The sequence below is a fragment of the Monodon monoceros genome, unplaced genomic scaffold, assembly GCF_005190385.1.
Source record: "Monodon monoceros isolate NGI ecotype Baffin Bay Population unplaced genomic scaffold, NGI_Narwhal_1 Super_Scaffold_8, whole genome shotgun sequence".
Lineage (NCBI taxonomy): Eukaryota > Metazoa > Chordata > Mammalia > Artiodactyla > Monodontidae > Monodon > Monodon monoceros.
The window spans coordinates 49,867,195-49,890,049 of NW_021703785.1; positions in this window are offsets into that span (position 1 = coordinate 49,867,195).

Genomic DNA, 22,855 nt, shown 5'->3' on the forward strand with positions numbered 1-22,855 from the left:
ATTTCTTTTATCAGTGTCTTTTGAAAATCATTTATTGAGAAATTGCTCTCAGAAGAGGAGAGAAGGCAGCTGGAGACCGCAGGGAATGAAAGCTCAACACAGTCATGGTCTCGGTTTCAGCCTGGTCCCACCTGAGCTTTGGAGCACAAAGTGGTTCTCTCTGGAGGCAATGGGCCAGGCTTTCCTACCCTATGTCAGTCATTGGTTTCTGGATAAGAAAGGGGGTACATTGCATCACCTCCCGTGGCAAGGAGGCTCCTGGTAGGCTGAGGGCAATTCTCGCAAGAAGGGACCCATCACAAGCCTTTGGCAGCCAGTATGGTAGCTAGGAATGAGTGCACAGTCTATATGGGTGCATGTGGGCGAGGTGCCAATAGTATCCCCTCTATTTGTTGATTTCAAATCAGAACCACCTGGAGGGTTTGTTAAAGCAGAGCGCTGGGCTGCAGCCCAGAAGTATCTGACACAACAGGATTGGGGTGAGGTCCTATAGTTTGCATTTCTAACATATTCCCTTTTCTAATAAGTTCTAATGCCACTGGCCCAAGGACCACACTGCAGAACCATTGCACTATAGAAACTATGCAGTGTTGAGCCAAGACATACCTTCTGACCTGCTGTGACTGTCAGGTTTCACCCGGGAGAATTTCAGCTGTAGAATATAATCGTCAACCAGCGTCTGCAGAATGTTCAGCTCTACAATTGTCACAAACACAAAAAGCAGGCATACAACCCCTTTAGAGAGAAGGTAAAATGGTGAGTGTGGAGGTTAAAGCTAAAAAGGCAAGGCCATGTCTCATCTACCAAGCCATCATGAACACCATGTTCCCTGCCTCCATCCTCCCACCCTCCCCCCTCACAGCACACAGGTGGGAAGGTGAGGGGTGAGGCAAAAGGGGAAGTGAAGAAGTCAGCTGATAGCAGTTCAAGGCTGCTCACAGGTGGTTAGGCTCTCTTTGGAGCACTGAGTGACACACCTCATCGGGGACCCAGACCAATGGGCATATCCAAAGAGGATGGTTTAGGAGATAAGGAGACTCATTGCAATAATGCTTCATGAAGGAAATTTGGTAAGCAATCTATAATGATGCAAGATACGCAAAACTAAGAAGGGCTACTTCAAGAAGCAGTAAATCCTTGTCACTGGAAACTTTCATGCAAGGATGTGACAATCAGCTGATGGAATGAGCAGGTAGGGGATCTGATTTGAGGATTAGATGAGGTAACCTTTAAGCATCCTTCTAAGCCTATTTGTTATTAGTTTATGCAAATTCCTCGATATGCCCTTTCTCCCACTCTCCAGATGTTCTTAACATTCCCTCCTGCTCTACCTGATCCTCAAATGATAGAAAGTTGAGCACGCTAGCTTTTATTCCAGTTGGCTTATAAGAGCCCCTACATTCCTTCCCATTTTCTGAGAAGAGCCACAGTAATTCCTGCTTTCCTGGTTGGAAACTTAGCTGATCTGGGAGACTAGGTCTGTTATTTTCTCCTTGTATGGTATAAAGCCCAAGGCTTGTCCCTTTGAAGTTGCCTTTAACTTGTTGTAAGGTATTTTCTAAGCCATTTTCTAAAATACGCTGCTCACACTGACAGCCCCCTGAGAGCAGATCTTGATGAGTGGCTCCATCTTACAGGGAGGGAAACTGAGCAAAGGATCATCAGAAGCAGGTGTCTTCCCAGCCTTTTCCTTAGCCCTGCCACCTCACCACTCTCCTTATTGCCTATTAAATGGGGATATTTTTTTCAGGAAAAGTCTCCAGGCTTATGTTGATTTAAAATCGTTTAAGGATTGAGTCCCTGGGGTTGTGTTTTGTCCGACCTCCTGCATTTGCTCATCCCAGACCCATGTTCTAGAATTCAAAGGCGCGGTGATTCATTTCTGCTTTTCAGCTTCACTAATCAGAGAAGCGTATTGCTCTTGCCATACGCTGAGTGATATAACGGAAATTTCTAGGTTGAGGGCATTAGATTCAGATGCAGCACACACAAAAACTGAGCAGGCAATCTGATTTACTGTAGCTGGAGAGATTGGGAAGAGAAAACGAGCAAGACTGGCTTGTTTGTGCTCTTTCTTACTCCTGAATATAGACCCAAACAACTGCCAATTTGCTTGACCAAGTCATCTGTGTGGGCATTGCTAGGGTCCCGTAACTCCAGCCGGAGAAGAAGGACTGAACAGGCCTGGGCAGTCCGCAGACAACCAGTTTATAAGGAGCATCAAAATCCCCATGAAATGAAACTAGATCTGGAAAATTATAGTTTCCAGAACCCCTCTCAAAAAGAGTCAGCATGGGACTTCCCTGGTGGCTCAGTGGTTAAGAATCCGCCTGCCGATGCGGCGGACACAGGTTCAAGCCCTGGTCCAGGAAGATCCCACATGTCCCAGAGCAACTAAGCCCATGTGCCACAACTACTGAGCATGAGCTCTAGAGCCCGTGAGCCACAACTACTGAGCCCGCGTGCCACAACTACTGAAGACCACACGCCTAGAACCTGTGTTCCACAACAAGAGAAGCCACTGCAATGAGAAGCCCAGGCACAGCAACGAAGACCCAATGCAGCCAAAAATAGATAAGTAAATAAATTTATATTTTAAAAAAACACATTTACATTAGATTAGTAGTATTTTTTTAAAAAAAGGAGTCAGCATGTGGTTGGCATTTTGGAATGGGGGGTCGGGGTGGGATGGCGGGAGATCAGCTGCAAAACTGCCTTCTAAGGAGCATTTATGCATAAACTGTGTTGCTTTTTGTTTGCTGAATGCGGCAGGCAAGGTTGGGGAGAGATGAACTGCTGGGAGGAGGAGAGGCAATTGTCCTTCCCTGGCCTTTCCTCACTGCCATCCTTCAAAATAAATGTGAAATGAATATTTAAAGAATATAGGCTTAGGGGGACTTAAATCTTGTTTGTAATGTTTTATTTCTTTTATTTAAATAGATCTACAATGAATATGGCAAAGGATTAACATTTGTCAATTCTGGTTGGTAAGGCACATGCGTGTTTGTTTTTTTTATTCTTTCAACTACAACAAAAAAGTATGACTTTGAAGAATCACTCTATTTATTAGCTTGAGCAGGGCTTCTGTGTGTCTTTGTCCCACAATATTACCACTGCCACCATCCCCAACCTGTACTTCTTATCCTCAACTGAATACTGCTCTGGGCAGGATAAAGATCAACATATGAGTGGTGACTATAGTCACAGACCTAAAGATATGATTGTATGGATTCCCTGGTCAGAGAGAAGCACATGAGGGTCAGAGATGCCTGGATGATGCCTCTAGCAGCCCATCTCTCCTCCATGGACCAAGTCAGAGTCAGCGACATCACTCACAGCCAGCCGTATGGAGGGGAGAGGACCACCCTTACAGGGCAGTGTTCATGCTACAATGGGCTTGGGACTAGGCCAGGATCTGTGGGGCCACTAAGAGCTCTGACAGCATAGGATAGGCCATCTTCCCAAGACTGGATGTAGACACTTCTTTATGAATGATAGCTTTACAATATCCACACCCAGTCTAGTACGGCCACACCCCTGCGAGTAAGCTTGGTCTCGTTTTATTTTGAAGAACCCCACCCGTTCAAATACAAAACATGTAGGGAAGAGATCTAGGGGTCCCCTAGAATCTTTTAGAAGGTCTACAAGAGAAAAACTATTTTCATAATAATACTAAGATGTTACCTGCCTTTTTTTCACTGTGTTGACATTTCCTCTGACAACGCAAAAGAAAAGCTAGATGAAACTACGGTTGCCTTAGCATGAATCAAGGCAGGGGTGCCAAACCACTAACCATTGTATTCCTCGCACTTGCAGAAAGAATGTCCTCAAGAATGACCTTCATGAAGCAGTAATAATTATTAATTTTATTAAACCTCAACCGTATATAGTATGTATTTTTTTAATATGTTATGTGACAAAATGGGAAGTACATACAGAACACCTGTGTTTAGACAGAAGTACAATGGTTGTCTCAAGGAAAAGCACTGATGTTAATGAGCTGCAGGCTGAACCAGCTCTTTTTTCATGGAACACCATTTCAACTGGAAGGAATGACTGGCAGACAAACTATGGTTATTTGGGCTTGGGTATGAACAAAGTGAGTCTACCGCTTTGAGGGAGACAACAGATACTGCTTGTTCCAATAATAAAATTTAAACTTTCAAGGGAAAATTAGAATTTTGGAAAACCTGTGAGCTTAACAGCTCTCCAGTACTTAATGGCTTTTTAAATGAGATTGGTTGTGATACTAACAAATGTGAATGTTCCAAATTTATGTGATCTGTGTAACTCAGTGACATTTTTCATGTGATCAATGCATGATGTTAAAAAGGCATGCGTGGAGCTTCCCTGGTGACGGAGTGGTTGAGAGTCTGCCTGCTAATGCAGGGGACACGGGTTCGAGCCCTGGTCTGGGAGGATCTCACATGCCGCGGAGCAACTAGGCCCGTGAGCCACAACTACTGAGCCTGCGCAGTCTGGAGGCTGTGCTCCGCAACAAGAGAGGCCACGACAGTGAGAGGCCCGTGCACCGCGATGAAGAGTAGCCCCCGCTTGCCGCAACTAGAGAAAGCCCTTGCACAGAAATGAAGACCCAACACAGCAAAAATAAATAAATAAATAAATAAATTACTAAACTCCTACCCCCAACATCTTAAAAAAAAAAAAAAAAAGGCATGCATGGGTAAATGATTCATTCAAAGTGCAAGACAAACCAATGAATTTTAATGTAATAACAGATAATGAAAATTTCATTGGTATGGTTTCAGATTCCAGATTGCAACAAGCCTTTAGGAAACTATCACTTGTAGAATTTTGGTATAGTAGCAAAGAGGACCACTACTATAAAAAAAGGCTAGTAAAATACTCTTTCCTTTTTCAGCTACATATCTGTGTGATGACAGATTTTCTTCGTGTATTGAATACTTGAACCAAAACAATACTTTCCAACAGTATAAATACAGAAGCAATTATGAGAATTTAATTATCTTCTTTTAAGCCAGACATTAAAGACATTTGCAGAAATGCAAAACAATGCCCCTTTCCCATAATTTTTTGTTTTTAAAATATATTTTTATAATAATTATGTTATTTTTAATATGTTTTTGGTTTATTATTGTTATTTTAAGTTACTAGTTTAAAATTTTCTCAGGTTTAATTTTTCATATATACATCATTCATATAGACGTAACCTACATTAAAAAAAGGTCTTTGGGGTCCTAAATAAATTTTAAGAGTGTAAAGAGGTCTTGAGATCAAAAAATTTGCTAATCACTGGATTAGAGCATTACGTGAAGATTGAGTATATATATATATATATATAAAATGTCTGACTTATAAATAGTGCTCAGTTATAATATTGATAGTCTGCACATATTTATTATGTACAGACACTGTTATAAGTGTTTGTTTAGTCCTCACACACCTCTATGAGATAAGTACCACTATTATCTTTTTACACATGAGGAAAATGAGGAACAGAGATGGTAAGCAAATTGCCCAAGTAGTAAGTGGTAGGGCTGGGATTCCCAATCCCTATATTATACTGTTGGTGTTGATGTTGGTAACGGTTGTAAATTAGATTCTATAGTTTCAGGTTACTAACTATAATTGTTTTCCCCAAGGCTTTTATAAGGTCTTATTTAATATTCCAAATTAGTCTCAAATATGCTATAGCATATTAGGGGACTGTAATAAAGAAATGGTATTAATAGAGAAAACAGTACCCCCTCCCATTCTTGTGGTAGAAACCGTATAGATTCACAGAGCTCAGAAGAATCAACTGAAAAGTCCAGCTGTCCTTCCTTATGGAGAGATTTTTCCCTCCATAATCAATCTAAAGGATTCATATTGCATTTGTTAAGTAAAATGGTACTTTCCCTATACCTGCACCCCGGCCCTCAAAAAAATGACAATCTAATTAAGGGGATAAAACAAATATATGAAATAACAGCTAGAACAGATGACAGTACCTAATTAAGTGCTAAATTAACATGAAACCAGACTGAACCTTTTTTAAAAGAGCTTCTCTTAGATGATTCCAAAAATACTTTAGGATCTACAGTGCCTTTGGGTCATAATTAAGAACAGTAATTATTATTGTACTCCTGATGTCACAGAACTCTGAATTAAATTCTTTCACATCTCAATTTAGCAAGCTTCTTTCCTCCACTACAGATCCGGGCTTTGATTTTCAGTTTTCCCCACATCCACCGTAAAGCGCTTTTTTCAGGATGTTTCTCTGTGTTGCCATCAGCCACCAGCCCCTCACTCGGAGAAGATTTTTCTGTGTACCTTTGGAATGGTGTTGAGGACATTTGTTACAACAAACAGAGCCCTTTTTATGGGTGATGCCTGTCAGGTACTGGCACCAACAGGAGTTGGACTTCTCTGGGCTACTGGGCTATTTTTCTTTCACACACATTGTGGATTTTGTGTCTGGCCAGATCTCCTTTCTGTTTTGACTTACAGACGTTTAAAAGCCAAGTTTGTTATCTTCTTGTTATATGTTTCTGTTTGGACCTCATTCTCAACTCCTTTTTAAGTTATTTGCTTTCTTCTTTTCTTCCTCATTGTCATCTTGCTATCTTGTATTTTAGTTATCCTTGAAAACTCTTCTAAGTCCTTTGCAGGAATAAGGTGGGTTATAAGTAACCATTCTGTTCTGTCACCAACTAGCAATATGACCTGAGCAAGACCTTCAGCTCTGGGCTTCTGTCTGTAAAATGTTTACCTCCAAGGTGCCTTCCAACTCCGGTTATGATTCTTAGTAGCGGATATCAGAGAATTAGGGCAAACAAGATGTTTCAGGGCCAAGCTTACAAATTGAAATGTGCACTAAAGAAGAATTTGCTGGGGTCCTTCTCAGACGTTACCAATCAACAAGTTTCTGGAAGGGGGTGCAAATAGTGGAAGGTGGAAATGTTACTGTCACAATACTTCCCTCTGGTCCTAACCTGTGCCAAGGACATTTTCAAGACCTGTGGAGCATCTACTTTGTTCAAGGTAGGATGCTAGGAGCAAGGATGGGGAACAAAATCAATGAGATCTGGTCCCTGCGTTTGAGAAGCTTGGCAAGTAAGGGAGACAAACTCTTAGGAAGAGAAAACAAGGGAGGGAGGGCTGAGAAAGGGAAGAAGTGCCAAGTGAGGGATGCTTAAAGGGCCAGAGCTCCTTTAGCATCTCGGGAGCTAAAGCACGGCCAGCCCTGACCGGAAGAGCAGTGCTGAGGGGCCAGGGGACCCCTCCTTGGCTGCCCTGTGGTGGCAGCAGAAGGGGAGCCCCTGAGGGGAAAGAGGCAGCTCACCCGGCTGCAGGTGTCAGGGCTCCATTCATGCGAATCCATAATAATAATAACTTCACATGCGAGTTAACTTATCTTTCCAGGCTCTGCCAAGTTGTGCCAGATGGTCCTTGCCTCCTACATCTGATTTACTGTAGGGCAGACCAGTTGTGCCTCAGCCCAGGGCAGGCCCACATCTGGCAGCCAGTTGGTAAAAATCTCTGCATAAAACACTCGTGCCCCCATATCCTATTCCCCAGAGCAATTCTCTTCCTATCTGTCAAGGTTTTTTATGTGTTTTTCTCTTCTTGGCTTATTTCTAGGACTATTTTGAATATCTGTCAGCAACAGATCTGCTTAAGCACCTTTATGTTGAGGAAAGGCTCTTACTGTGATATACAAGTAATGAAACTACCATACTTCACAGTAAAAATACACATGGATGAAGTACAGAGGCAGACGCGGTTGACTTCCTACTTCCCTTTTCCCTGTGTTTGTAGGATCCCAATTTCATTTGGGGAGGCAATTTGCTCCAGGAAGGATCTCAGCCCCCAGCTCCAAAAGATGTGGACAGATTGATTCAAGGTGACCCCATTCCTCTTTCTAGTAATTGGATAGGTTGTGTGAAGGTGAAACAGGAGTAGCCAATGGTACATAAGTGAAAGTCTGCTGGGGGGCTTCTGGAAATAATTTTACTCCCTCTCTAAAAGAAAGAGAGAGAAAGAGAAAGATACCAAGATAAATAAAAACATACATGCACACAAAGACTAGTACCTGAGTTTCATAGCAGCTTTATTCATAATAGCCAAAAACCTGAAACAATTCAAATACCTACGAGAAGGTGAATGGATAAACAAGTCCTAGTATTTTCAAACAATGGAATTATTAGTAACAAAAAAGAGTGAACTAACTGATACATGCAACAACACTGATGAATCTCAAAATCTTTATGCAGAACCAAGAGTCCATACTGTGTGTTCTGTTTTCATGAAGGTCTAGAAAAGATAATTTGATCTATAGTGATAGAAATCAGAGAATAGTTGCTGGCCGTTGGTGGCGGGGATTGACTGGGAAGAGGCTCAAAGTAACTTTTAGGGGTGATGTTCTGTATCTTGATTGTGGTGATGATTATACACATGTACATATTTGTCAAAACTCATCTGACCATACACTCAAAGTAGGTGCAATTTATAGTATGAAATTATATCTCAATATACTTGAAATTAAAGAAAGAAGCAGTGCTCACTTTGGTAGCACAGAATGTAAGGGGAAAAAAAGTCAAAAAAAAGAGAAAGAATAATCTACATACTCCTCAGGTATCCTTTGAGTTTCTTTTCTATGCATTTGTATGCAAATAGTTGTAGTTGGTATGTGTGTTTTTAACATAAATGTAGCAGTTTTGTAACTTGATTTTTTTAAATTTATGCTCCCTTTGAGAGCAGGGACTGACTGAAAGAAGCAGACCAGCCTACAAAAGGGCAAGTCAATGTACCGTAGCCACAATAAAATTTTATTTAATTTTTAAAAAATTTTGCTCTCTTTTTCTGCTCCCATTTTTGCTCCCGTTTTTGCTCTCTTATGTCTTAGGGATTTTTTGAAACTACTGCTATGTATTGCATTGTGTGAATATATTATTCCACTACTGATGGGATATTCAAAGGATATAGAATTTTTAAGATAAGCGTCGTTTCAGCATAAATATAAATATTTATCCTCATAAATAAATATAAATATTTATAAATGTCCATCATAAATGTCTCTCATAAATGTCTCTCATGCAAGGCACCGTTAATTCTGTTAGCAAAGATGCCTCGGAGTGATGATTCAAAAGATGTGCCAATTTTATGTTTTGAAAAATACCAATAGGCTGTACCAATTCACTCTCCCATCAACATGAGAGTACCAGTTTCCCACACCCTCCTTAGAAAAGTCATGGTGATCGACCTCTCAGATGATAAGGATAAACCCAAGCAAGTCCCTTCCAGAGATGGATTTAGTGCTGGGCAGGGGACCCAGTTCTGGGCTAATGAAACACAAAGAGAAATCTGCCGGAGGAAACTTCTGGAAAGATTTCCTCGTTCCTAAAAGGGTCACAAAAAGAAGATTCCCTCTTCCTCTGAAACTGATCAGGACTGCATGTGGCACCTGGAATTGCCTCAACCCTCTTGCCACTAAGAGGAAAATCTTAAGAAAAGTTTCGCAGAGCAAAAGAAGGAACCTGGGTTCCTGATGTTACTACAAACCACTGAAGTTTCCACACCTGGAACCGGCTGTCCCTCTAGACTTTTGGTTATGATAGATCACAAATTCACTAATTCCTCAAGGCAGTTGAAGTCATGTCTTTGTACTATTACTTGCAGCCAAACTTTCTATGTGCCATTATTGAAAGGTTTTCACTTTTAAAAATTGTTGTCAATCTTATTATGGGTAAAAATTGATATTGCATTCTTATTTTAATTTGCGATTTCCTTTCCTTAATAATGTTGAGTATTTTTCACATGCATAGTGACCTTTTATATTTCTTCTACTGTGAATTGCCTATTCATATTCCTTCCTCATTTTTCTTTTTTTTTCTTTTAAGAATTTTTTTAACATCTTTATTGGAGTATAATTGCTTTACAATGGTGTGTTAGTTTCTGCTTTATGACAAAGTGAATCAGTTATACATATACATATGTTCCCATATCTCTTCCCTCTTGCATCTCCCTCCCTCGCACCCTCCCTATCCCACCCCTCTAGGTAGTCACAAAGCACCGAGCTGATCTCCCTGTGCTATGCGGCTGCTTCCCACTAGCTATCTATTTTACATTTGGTAGTGTATATATGTCCATGCCACTCTCTCACTTCGTCCCAGCTTACCCTTCCCCCTCCCCATACTGCCTCATTTTTCTATGGAGTTTTCTGTTGACTTATGAGTTCGGTATTATGTACGTTAATCTTTTATGTATTTTTATCTTGAAAACTTTTCCGCCCATAGAGAAGTTTTTTTTTAATGTAGTCAGATCCAGCAATGATTTCTTTTTTGATTTGTTGGTCTGTGTCTTATATAAGAAGGCCTTCTCCATTTCAACATGATCAAAAAATATTATCCTATATTTTCTTTCAATGATTTATATTTAGATTTTACGATTAGCTTTTTAATACATCACTAATTTACTTTTGTGATGGTATAAGATTGAAACCTAACTTTCTTTTCCAAAATGAATAGGTAATTATCTCAACATTTTTTGAACATCATTTCCCCACTAACTGAAATGTCATCTTAATCATAATGTCCCATAAATTGATTCTTCTGTTCCCAGATCCCGTATCCTGTATTACTAATGTATTTGTCAGTTTTTGCACCAACACCACACAGTTTCAATTATTAAATTTTGGAAGCATATTTTCATATCTGGTAGGCAAGCCATTCCTCTTTTTTTTTTTTTTTTTTTTGTGGTACGCGGGCCTCTCACTGCTGTGGCCTCTCCCGCTGCAGAGCACAGGCTCCGGACGCGCAGGCTCAGCGGCCATGGCTCACGAGCCCAGCCACTCCGCGGGATGTGGGATCCTCCCGGACCGGGGCACGAACCCGTGTCCCCTGCATCGGCAGGCGGACTCCCAACCACTGCACCACCAGGGAAGCCCAAGCCATTCCTCTTTTACTTCTTCAAGTGTTTCTCAGGCTTAAAGTGTTCTCATGCTTCTTTCCTCCCATATTAATTTTGGAATAAGTTTGCCAAATCCTGGGAATTTTATTTGGATTGTACTGACTTTGTAGGCTGATTGGGGAAGAACTCTCAGTATACAATGTTGATTTATTCCACCTAGGAAGTGTCTCTCCTTTCATTTAGGATTTGTTTTGTTTTGTTTTATAATGTTCTCAGTTTCATTTTATAGTTCTTTGTTCATTCCAGTCTTGCCCATTTCTGGTTAGGTTTATCATATCCGTCTTCTTGGTATTTTCTGGGGTTTGTTGCTATTGTGAATGTGATTTGGATCTTTTATCCTTTTAGTTTTCTAATTGGTTATTATTGCAAGCATATAAAAAAGCTATTAATTTGTGCAGGTTAATTTTGCATCTTGTCTCCGTACTGACTGCCCTTATCGGTTCAGTTGATTTACTTGTGCTTCCCAGCTAGAAGGTCATATAAAATATTGCTCTTGATTCACTTTAGTTCATTTGACCTTGAATTTTTTTATCTGATACAAATATTACCATACTTGCCCTCTGTGTCAGCCTTTTCCTGGAAAATATTTTCCCATCCCTTTATTTTCAGCCTTATTGGGTGTGCATGTGGTGTGTGTAGATTGTTTGTTCAATTTAGATCTAGTTTTTAAACAGGATTTTGAAAAACTAATCTTAGAATATGGATCCATTCATTCATTTAACAGATATTTACTAAGAGACTAGGCAATGAACAGAACCAACGATGATTCCTACCTTCCTGGTGCTCACATTCCAGACTTTAACCCACTCACACGAGCATTGTCGTCCCTCTTCTGTTTGGATTTATTCCTGTTGGCCTGTTTTCTGCTTTCTCTTCCCATGTGTCTTGTTAATTTTTTTCCCCACACTGGCCTTTTAACAGATTGGGATTTTTTTTTCCTCTTTTATGATCTGGAAATTACACTTCTTATTTCTGTTTTTCTAGTGGTTGACGTTAAATTTTGACAAATCATTAAATTTTTCTATCAGTGCCTAGATTTAGTATCTGTAGCTTCTTCCTAACAACGTAAAAATCTTAGTAAGCTAACAGCAGCAGTTATTCATACTTTTAGTTCCAGGCTATGGTGGATATTTTTTGTATTATGCATCCGTATGTATTCAGATTAATTATAAGTTTTACTAATGACTTTGTGCAACCCTCTTCCATATTCCACCTTCTTGCTCCTTGAAACCATTTTATCTTTTTGCTATAATACCTCCCTGAGGAATTCTTTCAGACAAGTTCTGTGAATAGAAAACTTTCTAAGTCATTACCCGTCCTAAATATCTCTTTATTTTGTCCTCACACAGGAGTGCTAGTTTGAATGAAGGTAAGATTCTAGGTTCAAAGTTATTTTTTGCTCATTAAAAATTGTATAAAAAATAAAAATTAAAATAAATTTTTAAAACTCCTGAAAAAAATTATTTTCCCTCAGAACTTTGAACATTTTTCTGCCTTATCTTCTAGCATCTGTGTAACTAGTAAGAAGTCGGATGCCAGTCTGATTTTCATTCCTTTGCAGGTGCATATTACAGAAACTGAACTCAAACTAGCTTCAGCCAAGTAGGGAATTGAGAGACTCAAACCTGGGCAGTCCAGAGGTGGAGCTGGCCTCAAGCATGACTGAATCCAATGGTCCAAATGGTGTCATCAGGGTTCTTTCCGATGTCTTGTGGCTCCATTTGTCTGTGTTTCTTTCTATAAATTGGGCTCATACTTGGGCTCAGGCAAGCTTCCTCTGTGCAAGAAAGATAGCTACACACAGCTGCAGCTAACATCCCTGCAGCCACAGAACCCATAAGAAAGGGATCCATTCTCCATTAACACATGCAGAAAGCCTGGAGGGGACTCTGGGTTAGCCTTTTGAGTCACCTGCCGTCATGAGCTAATCACACTAGCCAGGGAATGCGATTCTCTAATGGATCAGGTCTGGGTCCCTGGGTCCCGGGCCTCTCCCTGTGGCCTGGGTTTAGCTAGGTGATCCTGTAAATTGTAGTCCCTGAGTGGAGTGGAGAGAGAAAAGATTCTCCAAAAAGAAAAAGAGAAAGATAGAGAAAAAGAAAGAAAGAAAGGAAGGAAGAAAGAAAGAAAGGAAGGGGGAGGGGGGAAGGGAAGGAAGGAGGGAGGGAAGGAGGGAGGGAGAGAAGGAAGGAAGGAAGGAAGCTGCTCTTACTGGGAAAAAGGAGAAGGAAAAGCAAATAAGAAAGGAAAAACTATACCTACCATTGTCCATTATAGTAGATAAAATTTCTTTTCTCTCTGGAAGGTTTTCAGATTTTTTTTTTATCCTTAGATTCTGTTCATTTTGCCAGGATTTTCTAGTATGGATTTTTTTTTTTTTACATTAGTTTTAATGGCTTTTAGTGACGCCTTTAAAATAGATGGGATTTTTGTTTGTTTGTTTCCAGATAAAAGCTCACTAGGACATTTACTAAAGTCACCCCTCCCTATTTAAAGACTTAGGTGAAAAGTTGTGAATGAAAAGTATAAAGACTTCCTATGTCCTTTTATTTTTTTATGTCAAGTGTGTCTGTGTTTTATTTATATTCTAATTTAAAAGATAGGTATGTTTTTAAATCAAATAGATATTTATTGTTGAAGTTTGGAGAAATCTAAATAAGGGGCAAAATGGAGTAAGATCGTCCACTATTTAGCCATTATTGCTTTTAATATTTTCTTACAAAAATAGATGATCGTCTCTTTTTAGCTTGGAGAAATACTTCCTTCATTATTTCCTTCTTTCCTATGTCTCTGTTCTCTGACTCTGGAATCCCTGTTCAGTTGATATTTGGGGCCTTCCTGGATTGATCTGTTTTGTCCCTTAACTCGTCTTTGTATTTCCATCTCTGTGTATTTTTGCTCTAAGTTCTGGTAGGTTTCCTGAGTCTTATCTTCCAGATCACTAATTTGGCCTATTCTATTGCTCAGTCCCTTCACTGTATTTTCCATTTCATTTTTTATTGAGGCATAGTTGATGCTCCATTTCATATTTTTCACTTTCTAGGATTATTTCTTGCTCTTTGCGTCTTGTTTTTCAGAGCGGCCTATTGTTGTTATTGTTTTAACCAGTGCACTTCCCTCGCAGTGTTTTTTTTAACCCCTCTTCTGTTTCCTGAATTGTCCCTTTTTCCTCCAAGATCAGCAGTTCTTGTTAATCTTGGTATTGCTTCTTCATGCTGTTGGTTTTGCACAAATACCTGATACTTGTTTGTTGCCCCTTCATGTTCAGATGACTGTGGGTAGCTGGCAAGTGTTTCTTCTATAATTGTGTCTGACTGGTTTCTCCAAAAGACCTTTCCCCTGAAAAGGTTCTTTGTGAAGAGGACACCCAAACCAGGAAGCTTGGACCGCAGGCAGGCTGGGGACCCCTCCCCAGCTGCCAAAGTGAGGAGGACTCTACTCTCTCAGTGAAGAACTTCAATGATTCCCCTCCTGAGAAGAGTGTCTTTCCTTCTTCTCTCTCCTTCGTATCTCATGGATTCTGGAACTTTCTTGAGGTCATCTTGGTTATTTCACCCCCAGGCCCTCCAGTCACCTGAAGCTCCCCAACACATAGGGTAATTTCCCCTCTTGTGTTTTGTTTTTTGGGGGGTTATTTGTATAAACTATGTCAATATTTTATTTAGACAATATTAAAAGTTACTACAAGATAATGGTTATAATTCCCTGTTCTATGCAATATATCCTTGGTGCTTATCTATTATATATGAAGTGGTTTGTATCTGTTAATCCCATACCCCTAATTTGCCCCACCTTCCCTCTCCACTTTGGTAACTAGTTAGTTCTCTATACCTGCGATTCTGTTTCTGTTTTTCACAAACATTCATTTGTATTATTTTTTAGATTCCACATATAAGTGATATCATTCAATATTTTTCTTTCTCTGTCTGCCTTATTTCGCTGAGCATAATATTCTCTAGGTCCATCCTCATTGCTGCAAAAGGCAAAATTTCATCATTTTTTATGTGTTTTATATATATAATGTGGTTTTTATATATTTATATAAGTGAAGCTGTGATATATATGTGTGTGATAGATATATGTGATATATATATATTTATCACATAGCTATCCATTTGTCTGTTGATGGACACAGGTTGCCTCCATATCTTGGCCGTTGTGAATAGTGCCGCTATGAACATTGGGATGCGTATATCCTTTCAAATTAGTGTTTTCATTTTTTCCAAATATATAACCAAGAGTGGAATTGCTGGATCATACGGTAGTTCTATTTTCATTTTTTTAAGGAACCTCCATACTGTTTTTCATTATGGATGCACCAATTTATGTTCCCACTTTGTCAGTCATATCATTTGCATCCCCACCTGCGTTTTTTAGCCAAACTTACTGTTTGGCAAGAGGTTAGTGAGAGTTGTAACTACCCCTCTTGGTCTGAAAACGGTTCTCAATTTCGTTTCTAACAATCGTGCCAGGACTCTCTTCCTGCTCATTGCATTTGCTGAAGCTGAGCTCATAGTTTCCCTCATTCTACTCTTTTTTTTTTTTTTTTTTTCGGTACGCGGGCCTCTCACTCTTGTGGCCTCTCCCGTCGCGGAGCACAGGCTCCGGACGCGCAGGCCCAGCGGCCATGGCTCACGGACCTAGCCACTCTGCAGCATCTTGCCGGACCGGGGCACGAACCCACGTCCTCTGCATCGGCAGGCGGACTCTCAACCACTGCGCCACCAGGGAAGCTCCCGTCATTCTACTCTTACTTGACAGTAGTTTTCTACTAGGTGGGTTTGGACTGTGATTTTCTTGGTTCTTTCCAATCCCATCCATTCGAGGAACTCCTCTCAATTTCTGATGTTAATTTCCTTTCACTGCACTGAGGGAATTGGAGAGAAAGAAAAGTACCCTCCCATATTCTGACCCAGTCCTCTATGTGTTCCAAAGTATTCGTCACACAATTATTTTACGTACTAAACTCCCCAAGGAGCACTGAAAAGGAGCCAGCTTGCTAGAATTTGATTTGGATGCACAGGAGATGTGCACACACTTTTTTTTTATTGCTTTTAATATGTTGTGAGTATCAAACGCCATGCTAGTCGTTTTATATACATTTCCCCATTTAATATAATTCTCACAAAAAAATCTATGTGAGCCAGAGCTGAAGGCTGAGATGGGGAAGATGAAGAAACCAATGGCACACAGAAAAATTGTATAACCTGCCCACAGTTATACAACTAGTAAGTCACAAAGACAAGCCCCAAACCCAGATCTCTCCAATCTCAAGATCCAAGAATACCAAATGCTGCATTTAATATCTCCAAGCAAATGGCCAGATATTATACGATAATGTAATCCTACCATCTTGAATGTTGAATTCAGTGAATTACTCATTGAAGTAAGTGAGCTAAAGTATACCTGCTGTAGTACAATTTAATCTTTTGCAGTACAGCTTGACAGAGCCTACAAAAGACCTTCCATTTCTCAATGATCTGACATGTAGGAGAGCTGGAACATGGGGTGTGTTGGGAATTAAAAGCAAATTAAATTCTTTTTCTCCTCAGAGATTTTGCATCCTTGAGTGGATGCTGCCCTTTCTCTGCTTAAAATATTTTTTAGCACATCCTTCCCACCACCGTTTTCATGATTGGTTCCTTCAAACTCCACTAAGAAGTCAACCTCCACATATACACTACCAAATATAAAATAGATAGCTAGTGGGAAGCAGCCACATAGCACAGGGAGATCAGCTCGGTGCTTTGTGACCACCTAGAGAGGTGGGATAGGGAGGGTGGGAGGGAGACACAAGGGGGGGATATGGGGATATATGTATATGTATAGCTGATTCACTTTGTTATACAGCAGAAATTAACACACCATTGTAAAGCAATTATACTGCAATAAACATGTTAAAAAAAAAAGAAGTCAACCTCTGGGAGTAGTCCTCCTGCAACTGCATCTAAGATAAATTCTCCTCCTGCCCAACCCATCTTTTCTAACTCAACACTCTGTTTCCTCTCTTAACACAACTTGTAATTATTTTGTTTACTTGTTTTAGTTTTTTGTTTTGTGTGTGTGTATGGGTTTTTTTTTTTTCTTAATCTGTCTTTTCCACTAAATTGTAGGCTCCAGGAGAGAAACCTACATTTCTTACATCAGACCCTATCTGTTAAACTATTAGTTAAACCATGGTTGTCATTAAGAAATAAAGTGAAATAATTTTTCCTGAGCCAACAGGCAGTGCTATGATTAAGGTTAAGAAAAGAAGAGAGATGTAAAAGCAAAGAACCTGGAAAATCTGCAAAATCATTTCATAAACAATCAAAAGTTAAGTCTTGTGCCAGAGATGCCCATTTCTGTACCCTCTGGACATTCTCCTTCCGAGAATCTGCTTGCCCCACCCACTCTGAGACCCAGCCAAAGCTGATTAGTCAAAAAGTGGTCTCCTGACTGGACCATGCTGATCGGACCAATTTGGTCCAATGACCAACTTTAGGTCAATGTAAAGGTCAGTTAGAGTCACTGCTTTGGGGAATTTGGAGTTGGGACCCTAGCATTCTTGATATACCAGGGAAGGCAGATATGCTTGGTGCATGTGTGAGCTAAGAAAACCAGTCAGCAGAGGAGAGAAAAGTGAATTAGGCTGACAAAAGGAAGCAGAGACCCTGAGGCCCCACAGTGTAGCTGACATGACTCCCGGTGGCTTTTCAGTTCCTGGACTCGGGCCCCCTGGGAGCCCCGCTGCCGTCTCTGCTCCTGGACTCTGTGAGACAAATTTTCCTCTTTGCCTAAGCCAGCTTGAGCAAACTGTGAGCAAATGGTCCCTAATGAAGACAAATGTAAAGCAACTGTTGTTATTCCTCACCTCCTTCCTCTGTGTGTGTGTGTGTGTGTGTGTGTGTGTGTGTGTGTGTGTGTGTATTGAGGAAGGAGCCATTTAACCTCACCCCAAAGGCCTCCCATTTCACCATATGGACATGATCACACTCTTTCTTACAATCAGGTCCCATCTTATATACAAACAACATAAGCTATAGAGTATGATTTCTGAGACACCGCAAGCATCCTTCACCCACCCCCAAACTCTTCCCACTATTAAAACTGCACCATTATAAACAACAAGGTCCTACTGTATAGCACAGGAAACTAGATTCAATATCCTGTGATAAACCATAATGGAAAAGAATCTGAAAAAGAATATATATATAAAACTGAATCACTTTGCTGTACAGCAGAAATTAACACAAAATTGTAAACCAACTATACATCAATAAAATTTTTAAAACTGCACCATCGCAAGTTAATTCTTGGGCTTAAGCCTTGTCTCCCTGAAAAATGGTAGCACATCCACAATACAGCAGGTTCCTTATAAGCAGAGACTGGCCTTAAGTCCTCACTGTATACAGGACTGCACGCAAGTAGAGCCTGGCATACACTCCTGCTGGAATAAATGAAACAAGTGGAGAAACGTGGTCAGGAAGGGAAGGTGGCGGCACCACACTCGGACGTCTTCAGCTTCACCATTTTGAGCTAGGTTAGTTCCAATCATAGGTGAGCTGTCAGATGACAGTTACAAAGAATAGAAAAATCCTAAACTACATGTCAGACTCTCCATTCGTCTGTGCAGTTTCCATTTACTTTTACAAGCATTAATGCCACCTGGCCAGATTCAATTCAACAAAGAGGAGCAGAAAGGTTTACATGTTCCAGGGGATTGAAAGGCAGAGAGGGAGAATAAAAGAAAAAGAGAATTGCCAGGCAGAAAGGCAGAGTCATCAGAATCTTTCCCTCCTGCTTTCTCTCTTCCCACCCTTGCTCTATTTCATAAGTTTTATTGCCATCCTGACATTATCTAAATTATGATTTGAAATGCACTCAAGCAGACGAACTCGTGGTCGCATTTGTAAAATTTGAAAAAGCAAATTTAATTTCTTTCTTCAGAAAAAAAACTGCCGTGTTATAAATACAACTAAGGGACCGTTCATGCGCACCCAGTGACTGGAACAAGCAGATGCATGGTTTTAATATCCATTTTCATAAGCCTGGAGGTTAGTCTCCCAACGGTACCCAACAGGATTCCATAGCATCTTCTCAAAGCGCTTCCATAATGAGCTGCCATCACCTGTGCAAACAGCCCTGTGAGAAGGGGGAAGTTGGACCGGCTCCATTTACAAATGAGAAGATTGAGGTCTGGGGAAGGGAGACGAGTTTTCCCAGCTGTACAGCAAACTCATGGCAAGTCTCAAAGCTCTGAGCTCCCTACACTGGATCCCCTGAGCCAGCTACCTACTTGAAATGAAACTCCCTCAGGCAATTAATTCTTAGATTCTAACATGGCGTAGAATAGACTCAGAAATTCCACAAACGGAGATAAAGTTAAAGCAAATGTTATACAACATCCATGCACATATATAAGTGTTAACCATTTTTTTCACATGGCTCATGGACATTTTAAGAAAAATCATGGCTGTCTCAGGAAGAGCCTTCTTCCTAATGAACACGAATGGAACATTAGCCCACATGGATATAAGGCGCAAGGAATATTTCTGTATGCTATTATTGGTCTAGTACAGGATGTGAATCTAATTGGTACTGTTTTGATCCACGTCTAGAATTTTCCAATGAATAACCCATTGCCTAATTGGCCCCTTGAGTTAGCAAATGGTTGCTATTTTGATGACTGAGTTTTCCTTTTGGTAACGACTTTTTACTTCATCCAGTTCAACATACATTTATGGGCAAAATTGATGCTAGATATTTGTCAAGGCAAGGACGGAGAGAGGAGTTGGGGAAGAAAAATAAATGATATGCAGTCTGTTGCCCCCAGGAACATCAAGCCCATTTGTCTAAATAACTAACTTAATTATAAGGCAAATGGAATTGGATGCTATCAAAGAGGTAAAGGTATCAGAAGGCAGAGGAAGAAACAAGGAATGTTATAACAGGATGGCAAGGGGCAGTGGAGGCAAAGTATAAGGCTTCATAAAGGAGACAGCATTTGAGCTGGGTCATGAAGAATGAATAAAACGTCAATAGATGAAGATGAAAAGGGCATTCCAGACAGAGGGGACCACATAGCAAGGACATAGATGAAGGTAGAAGGACAAAGCTTGGGTAAATCAGAAGTGCACGTTGGGATCAAGTGTAAAGGACATTGAATTTAGTTCTGCAGGCAGTGGGGGGCTACCAAGTGTTTTTAAGTAAGGAGTCAAGAGCTTAACTGCCAGCCTGAAACAACTGGGTTACTTTTAATGAAGAAATAAACTGTCTTATTTAAAACATGGTATTTGGGGGGCCCTGAAAAAACTGGGTTACTTCTAATGAAGAAATAAACTATCTTATTTAAAACATGGTATTTGGGGGGCCACTTTTTTACAACAGCTTAGCCTTATTCTAATAAAAATGCCCTCATTTTACAAATGAAGAACCAGAAGCTTAAAGAAGACAAATGCCTTCACCAGCATCATTTTACCAATCTGTGGCAGAACCAGGACTAGACAAGAAAAACAAATTTTTTTCTCATGCCAGGTCCTAACATAATCACACTACTTTCATTTTATTTTATTTTTTTAACATCTTTATTGGAGTATAATTGCTTACAATGGTGTGTTACTTTCTGCTTTATAACAAAGTGAATCAGCTATACATATACATATATCCCCATATCTCCTCCCTCTTGCGTCTCCCTCCCACCCTCCCTATCCCACCCCTCTAGGTGGTCACAAAGCACTGAGATGATCTCACTATGCTATGTGGCTGCTTCTCACTAGCTATCTATTTTACATTTGGTAGTGTATATATGTCCATGCCACTCTCTCACTTCGTCCCAGCTTACCCTTCCCCCTCCCCATGTCCTCAAGTCCATTCTCTATGTCTGCGTCTTTATTCCTGTCCTGCCCCTAGGTTTATCAGAACCATTTTTTTAAATTTAGATTCCATATATATGTGTTAGCATATGGTATTTGTTTTTCTCTTTCTGACTTACTTCACTCTGTATGACAGACTCTAGGTCCATCCACCTCATTACAAATAACTCAATTTCATTTCTTTTCGTGGCTGAGTAATATTCCATCGTATATATGTGCCACATGTTTATCCATTCATCTGTCGATGGACACTTAGGTTGCTACCATGTCCTGGCTATTGTAAATAGAGCTGCAATGAACATTGTGGTAAATGACTCTTTTTGAATTATGGTTTTCTCAGGGTATATGCCCAGTAGTGGGATTGCTGGGTCATATGGTAGTTCTATTTGTAGTTTTTTAAGGAACCTGCATACTGTTCTCCATAGTGGCTGTATCAATTTACATTCTCACCAACAGTGCAAGAGAGTTCCCTTTTCTCCACACCCTCTCCAGCATTTATTGTTTGTAGATTTTTTGATGATGGCCATTCTGACTGGTATGAGGTGATACCTCATTGTTGTTTTGATTTGCATTTCTCTAATGATTAGTGATGTTGAGCATTCTTTCATGTGTTTGTTGGCAATCTGTATATCTTCTTTGGAGAAATGTCTATTTAGGTCTTCTGCCCATTTTTGGATTGAGTTGTTTGTTTTTTCTGATATTGAGCTGCATGAGCTTGTAAATTTTGGAGATTAATCCTTTGTCAGTTGTTTCATTTGTAAATATTTTCTCCCATTCCAAGGGTTGTCTTTTCGTCTTGTTTATGGTTTCCTTTGCTATGCAAAAGCTTTTAAGTTTCATTATGTTCCATTTGTTTATTTTTGTTTTTATTTCCATTTCTCTAGGAAGTGGATCAAAAAGGCTCTTGCTGTGTGATCATAGAGTGTTCTGCCTATGTTTTCCTCTAAGAATTTTATAGTGTCTGGCCTTATATTTAGGTCTTTAATCCATTTTGAGTTTATTTTTGTGTATGGTGTTAGGGAGTGTTTTACTTGCATTATTTTACATGTAGCTGTCCAGTTTTCCCAGCACCACTTATTGAAGAGGTTGTCTTTTCTCCACTGTAAATTCTTGCCTCCTTTATCAAAAGTAAGGTGACCATAAGTGCGTGAGTTTATCTCTAGGCTTCCTATCCTGTTCCATTGATGTATATTTCTGTTTTTGTGCCAGTACCATACTGCCTTGATTACTGTAGCTTTGTAGTATAGTCTGAAGTCCAGGTGCCTGATTCCTCCAGCTCTGTTTTTCTTTCTCAAGATTGCTTTGGATATTTGGGGTCTTTTGTGTTTCCATACAAATTGTGAAATTTTTTGTTCTAGTTCTGTGAAAAATGCCATTGGTAGTTTGATTGAAATGAATTGAATTCAATTGAATTGAATCTGTAGATTGCTTTGGGTAGTATAGTCATTTTCACAATGTTGATTCTTCCAATCCAAGAACATGGTATATCTCTCCATCTGTTGGTATCATCTTTAATTTCTTTCATCAGTGTCTTATAGTTTTCTGCATACAGGTCTTTTGTCTCCTTAGGTAGGTTTATTCCTAAGTATTTTATTCTTTTTGTTGCAGTGGTAAATGGGAGTGTTTCCTTAATTTCTCTTTCACATTTTTCATCATTAGTGTATAGGAATGCCAGAGATTTCTGTGCATTAATTTTGTATCCTGCAACTTTACCAAATTCATTGATTAGCTCTAGTAGTTTTCTGGTAGCATCTTTAGGATTCTCTATGTATAGTATCATGTCATCTGCAAACAGTGACAGCTTTACTTCTTTTTTTCCAATTTGGATTCCTTTTATTTCTTTTTCTTCTCTGATTGCTGTGGCTAAAACTTCCAAAACTATGTTGAATAATAGTGGTGAGAGTGGGTAACCTTGTCTTGTTCCTGATCTTAGAGGAAATGGTTTCAGTTTTTCACCATTGATAACAATGTTTCCTGTGGGTTTGTCATATATGGCCTTTGTTATGTTTAGGTAAGTTCCCCTTATGCCTACTTTCTGGAGGGTTTTTATTATAAATCAGTGTCAAATT